Source organism: Oncorhynchus clarkii, chromosome 25 (assembly GCF_045791955.1).
Source record: "Oncorhynchus clarkii lewisi isolate Uvic-CL-2024 chromosome 25, UVic_Ocla_1.0, whole genome shotgun sequence".
In the NCBI taxonomy this organism is placed as follows: Eukaryota; Metazoa; Chordata; class Actinopteri; order Salmoniformes; family Salmonidae; genus Oncorhynchus; species Oncorhynchus clarkii.
The window spans coordinates 24245379-24252310 of record NC_092171.1 but is presented as its reverse complement, the minus strand read 5'-3'; positions in this window follow the sequence as shown (position 1 = coordinate 24252310).

The window sequence follows — 6932 nt, the reverse complement described above, 5'->3', positions numbered from 1 at the left end:
GCGCAGTGAACAATATGTCCTCTCCACATACTCCATACTGGGAAGAGCACTAACTCTTGCACTAACTTTCTTTGATAAGTGTAACGTTAATGTTTTACCGTCAATACCTGAACATAGGGTAAAGGTGACTGGAAATACCAACTTCTCATCGCACTGGTCTTTGCTTTTCTACATTATAAATCTCATGCTACAGGTGGATTTACACCTCACAAAAACAGCTAAATTATTGCCTGTTTCAGGTAGTAGTGTCTCGCTATTGTAAGGCCGCTATAGCTACCTATTAGTACTGGTAGCAGCAGTGAGACAGTGATTTCAGTCTGATCTGGGATCTGTGCTGCTGATCCTCTCCAGCCTTCTCTCCTCAGCCAGTCGCTAACGAGCCACATGTGTGAGAATCTGTAAATTGGTCTGGAATGCCGTGCTGTACCTCCTATCCACCCCCCAACTCCACTGCTAGAGATAAGGGAGCTAGCAACAGCTGGGGATGTCTCCCCCAGCAGATCCCTTCTGCAGATATGCAGGTTAGATTTTTCCCTCTCCTTCGCTCTCATCTCTCTCTCCCCCCCCTCTCTTTCTCTCTCTCTCACTCAATCCCTACCTCTCTGAGTTCCTTACTTGCATTTCTTCACATCTGTCTGTGTGCCTTCCCCATCAGTTTTCCTTACTCTTCTCTAATTCACCTTTTACTTACATGTAACTCACGCTGCATCACAAGTCTTCCATTGATATTGATGCATGGTTTACCTTGACTTCCTCAAGTTTCAATTCTGCCCTCATCCTCAATCGTGTGTTATAGAAAGACCAGAAACTTAGCCTAGCGGGTACTATGTTCAATCTGGACATGTGAGTGGTTGGGGTAAACAGAATATTTTAAACATAATATTGCTAATATCGGAGAGAACACATGCGTAGTTGGTTGCGGTGAACCTCCTTAGTGTGACACTCAAACCATGTTTTACATAAAGCCACACTATCAGATGTGCATACCATAAAGAGGAGTACCTTTATTTTGACACCGTATTGCTCCATAGGCAACAGTAAGGCTGTGTAACTAAATGGAACTAGATTAACCATTTCCGAGTGGTTGCACAATGGTGTGAAGAGAAAGTGTTCAGCTTGACAAGGTTAAAGGCCTTTGGAACTAAGGGGATGCTCTTATGAAGTTATTTACACACTCGGAAAAAGCTGGATTTTACATAGTGAAGATTTACGGAGAGAGTAAAAAATGTGTGTGGAATGTAGGATGTAGCCCATAAAGACCCGGCTCAGCACCTGAAGATGGCTCACAAACAGGAGTTACTGGTTTAGTTATTCTAGACAGCTATATGTTGATTTAGACAGGGTTACGGTGAGGTTTAAATGTTTCCTATCATTCAATCTAAAGTAGTACCCCCCTCCCCCCATCTTTCAAGTCACGACCATGGGACTCAAGAGTCTCTGAAAGCTATGAAGCACTCATCTTAGATGTACAATTGAATTGCTTATTCAATATCCAGAAGATTAACAGATATGCATTTGTCTTTCGTAATATAATATCACATTTTAATTTCATTTTCAAGACCGTCTACAGTTTATTTTAGGAACTTACACTGTGGCCAGTTTATTAGGTAGACCACCCCATTCACAAAAATGGTTCGCTCCTACAGACAGTGAGTCACGTGGCGGTGGCTTGCTATATAAAGCAGGCAGACAGGCATCGAGGCATTCAGTTACTGTTTGGTTGAACGTTAGAATAGGCAAACCGGGTGACGTAAGCGACTTTGAGCGTGGTATGATCGTCGGTGCCAGGCATGTCAGATCTAGTATCTCAGAAACTGCTGCCCTCCTGGGCTTTTCACACACGATAGTGTCTAGAGTTTACAGAGAATTTATGCTTTTTGTTTGTCGCACCAGTCAGCGGCAGTCCTGTGGGCTAAAACAGCTTTTTGATGAGAGAGGTCGAATGAGAATGGCAAGAATCATGCAAGGCAACAGGCGGAACACAAACAGACAAATAACGGCATAGTATAACAGTGGTGTGAAGAACGGCATCTCAGAACACAACTCGTTGGTCCTTGTCACAGATGGGCTATAGCAGCAGACGACCACATCGGGTTCTACTCCTATCAGCTAAAAACAAGAAGAAGCGGCTCCAGTGGGAATGTGATCACCAAAACTGGACAATTGAAGAGTGGAAAACATCACCTAGTCCAATGAATCCCAGTTCCTGTTGCGTCATGCTGATGGCAGATTCAGGATTTGGTGTAAGCAGGATGAGTCCATGGACCCATCCTGCCTGGTGCCAACAGTTCAGGCTGGTGGCGATGGTGTGGGGAATGTTCTCCTGGCACACGCTAGGTGACTTCATACCAATTGAGCAGCGTTTGAATGCCACAGCGCGTCTGAACATTGTTGCTGACCAAACCCATCTATGAGATGAGATTGAACGGCTGTTGGCAGCATGAATGTACCACCATCCAATCTGCAGCAACTGCGTGACGCCATCACATCAGCATGGACCAACAACCATGTGGAACGTTTCCTACACCCTGTAGAATTGATGCCCTGAAGAATTCATGCTGTTCTCGGGGTCCGACCTGGTACAGTTTACCTAAGACATTGGCCACTGAATTGTGTGTGCAGCACATCTTTTGAGATCCTTCAGGTTGTAGGGAGTCACACAGTTTTCACACAAATTTTGACACACATAAACACACTCGCACAATGCCTGCATTCACAAGGCCCTTCTCTCCTGTTGGCCATTCCTCTGCAGCATAAATCAGAGAGCTAAATGTGATCCTCTTGTTGCCATGACGCTGTTGAAACTTAACGGAATCTCTGGGAGATGTACAATCTGCCTTACAACCCTGAACTAAATCCTCCAAATGTAGGAAATTACCTCAGACTAAACAACCCAGTGATATATGAAAGAATCGCACCCTCTTTACTGACTTGGACCTTTTGATGTTTCACTCTCTCTGCCTCTTACCCTTGGCTTTTTGGGTGGAAATAGGAAAAACATTCTTTCTCTCCTGCCCTGTGCCAGGTACAAAGCGTGTGAAAACACTCCGGATACAAGGCGATACCGCTCACAGATTATGATTAACATACGCACGTTGAGGATGTGCAAACAGACCATCGCTTCCTTCTCCTCGAAACAGCAAAAGATAGAAAAATTAGGAGCTAGATAAGGGGATCTGACTCCCACCCCACACGCACGCACGCATGCATGCATGCACACTCAAACACACAGACACACACACACAAACCCCCCACTGCCAACACCTCATCCAGAAAAGGGCCGTGGCAGTGAGGAGATATGCGTGAGTGACCACTCAGAGAGAACTTGGACAGGAGGATATTTGTACAAGATATTAACAGTTTTCTCCTTTGTATATTCCTCCCTATCCACCCACTGAGTACAACCTAGTTACAGATTACTCTCACTGAACATTTCCTTGAATCATTGTGTTGAGCTGAAATGAGTTGAGGTTGTGTGTGTGCGTGGGGGGGGGGGTTCATGCCAGAGCCCATGTGTGTCTGCGAGCAGGAGTTGTGACAGAGCGAGTCTTCACTTTTGCGAAGATATGGGATATATTTCTACTTTTACTTTTGATACTTAACTATATTTTAGCAATTCTATTTACTTTTGATACTTAAATACACTACATGACCAAAAGTACAAAACTACACGTCGAACATCTCATTACAAAATCATGTGCGTTAATATGGAGTAGGTTCCCCTTTTCTGCTTTAACAGCCTCCACTCTTCTGGGAAGGCTTTACACTAGAGGTTGGAACATTGCTGCGGGGACTTGCTTCCATTCAGCCAAAAGAGTATTAGTGAGGTCGGACACTGATGTTAGGCCTGGTTCGCAGTCGGCGTTCCATTTCATCCCAAAGTGGTTCGATGGGGTTGAGGTCAGGGATCTGTGCAGGCCAGTCAAGTTTTACCACACTGATCTCGACAAACCATTTCTGTATGGACCTTTCTTTGTGCACAGGGGCATTTTCATGCTGAAACCGGTAAGGGCCTTCTCCAAACTGCTGCCACAGGTTGGAAGCACAAAATTGTCTAGAATGTCATTGTATGCTGTAGCATTAAGATTTCCTTCGCAGGAACTAAGGGGCCCATCTGAGACCATGAAAAACAGCCCCAGACCATTATTCCTCCTCCACCAAACTTTACAGTTGGCACTATACTTTGGGGCAGGTAGCGTTTTCCTGGCATCCGCCAAACCCAGATTTGTCTGCGAGATGGTGAAGCGTGATTCATCATTCCAGAGAACGCATTTCCACTGCTCCAGAGTTCAATGGCAGCAAGCTTTACACCGATGCTTGGCATTGTGCATGGTGATCTCAGGCTTGTGTGCAGCTGCTCGGCCATGGAAACCCATTTCCTGAAGCTCCCGATGAACAGTTATTGTGCTGACGTTGCTTCCAGAGGCAGTTTGGAACTCAGCACTGCTGTCCTGTGAGCTTGTGTGGCCTACTACTTCACGGCTGAGCCATTGTTGCTCCTAGATGTTTCCACTTCACAATAACAGCGCTTAAGTTGACCGGGGCAGCTCTAGCAGGGCAGAAATTTGATGAACTGACTTGTTGGAAAGGTGCCATCCTATGACGGTGCCATATTGAAAGTCACTGAGCTCTTCAGTAAGGCCATTCTACTGCCAATGTTTGTTTATGGAGATTGCAGGGCTGTGTGCTCAATTTTATACACCTGTCAGCAACAGGTGTGGCTGACATAACAGAACCCACTCATTTGAATGGGGTGTCCACATACTTTTGTATATCTAGTGTATATTTTAATACACTAGATATATATTTAATATTCCAATACTTTTAGACTTTTAATCAAGTACTATTTTACTGGGTGACTTTTGCTTTTACCTGAGTCATTTTCTGTAAAGGTATCTTTACTTTTACTGTGTGTGTGCGTGTATGAGTTATGGACGGACTCTCAAACATCTGAAATAGCAGCAATATTTTCCAGTGAGTGCAGCTTGAAAAAAAATGGCCCTCAACTAATGTTTTTAATAAAAAGTACATGCTGCTGAAAGGGAAATGTAATGGAACATAGAATCAAAGGCATTGGGTTACGCTGCTCTCTGGGGAGGGGTTTCCCCCTCTTTCACTCACATTTTTTTGCATTATCATTTCTGGTATCCAATAAGCCATCCATGTCCCCCCATTATATTTTCCAGCTGTATAAGATGACTGAGATGGATAATTGGGGGGGGGGGTGTGTGACATTGAATATCTAATTTCTTAGTCATTGTACTCTTTCCTTTGAATTTCCTTTAAATGTTAAAACAATGATGCTACAAATGTATTTTATGCTCAGTGTGACCTTGTTGGAATATAACTCAGTCTCCATTACGGGCTTGAGGAATGTTACAGGGTGATTATAGACCATAAAACAAACAGTCTATGGTGGACACATAGAGAGATGGACTGACATATTAGGAAAAGTTGTTGTTCGAAACACGGTGATCGAAGTTCTCCCAAGTGCCAGTCCTTCAACTTGTTTGTCCCTCTCTGACCCATTTAAACTAATGGAGGACCTGCATCATATCCTCCTACACACCATCCAGTTACCTATGGAGAGGTGTTGAGCTCCTGAGGGCTCTTGGCCCAATGCAGTGGAACACTTACAAAATGCAGTTAAGCGATGTCTCAGTTGATCCATTTTATTAGCCTCATAATTCTGCTGTTCAAATACCCTCACGTTTTAACGTTTCCTTGTCGGCAGATGTGAAGGTGTTATGGGTTACACTGTAGCTATAACATTCTCACACATATTCTCTTCTTCTTCCCCACTTTATCCTTATCCATTTTGTCATCAAGAATAATGAGAAGAATGTGTCTGCCTCTCGGTGCATGAGTGTATGTGTACTCTCTCCCTCTCTGTGAGGCTAACCAGATCGGCAGTGGAGGCATCTGCACTGGCTGACAGTCTTTGGACTTCATCTTTTGTTGGTAAATAAGGTGATAGTACAAACTGTACTACGCACAGAAGAATTTGAATAAGTGAATGAAAACCTTTAAATCTTGCAGTGACAGGGACATTGTAGTGCGAAGTATATTCACAGATTAAATGCTATGTTAGTTGTGGATGTTTTGTCATTCCTATGTTCAACTTGTGTTTTACTAAGGAGCCTGTGACCACTGGTACCATGTGCAGTATCATCAGGAGACCAAGAGGGACTTTCCAAATGGAGACATCAGACTGTGTAGTCGGGATTCGTCACGCCTTAGTCCTGGACACAGGAAAGGAAGTGGCTGATATGATCGTCGAATGGATCCACGGCAATTTGCAAACATGGAGCTAGTTTCAAATACACTCTAGCCAAGTGGCATGACAGTGCGAATGTGATGTAATGAAATTGTAATCGAAATCTCAATTGGATAATGATATTATAGGTTTATGTTACCTAAATAAATTGAGTGACTACATCTGGATGTGAAATTAAAGCATTATGATATTTGTGAAAATCATTGTCAATGCTCTTTCGTACTCACCAAACTAAACTAGTTCCCTATAACATGTGATTTTAACCACCACAGTACCATCACTGACTTATAGTTACAGAGATATCAGGTAGGCCTCAACAACCAAGCTTTTATTTGGACATTGGATTTATATCCCATTTCTATTTTAAGATGTGTTTGTATTTTAATATATAGCGAAGTGAAGTAAAATGAACAAAACTTTGATAATATTATTAATCTAATTGTATTTATTTGTGTACCACCAATCATGTAAATATGTATTTGTTGGTGCCAAATGTTTTTTGGGGTTGGCAGGAAATTGTGATACTACACTTTGTAAAGTAATGGTTTGTTTGCTGAAGAGGACCAAGCAAAATCAGCTGGAAACTATTGATACATTTGATTAGTTCAGACATTCTTAATTACACTGTAATGTAACATATGTCACTATAAAAACA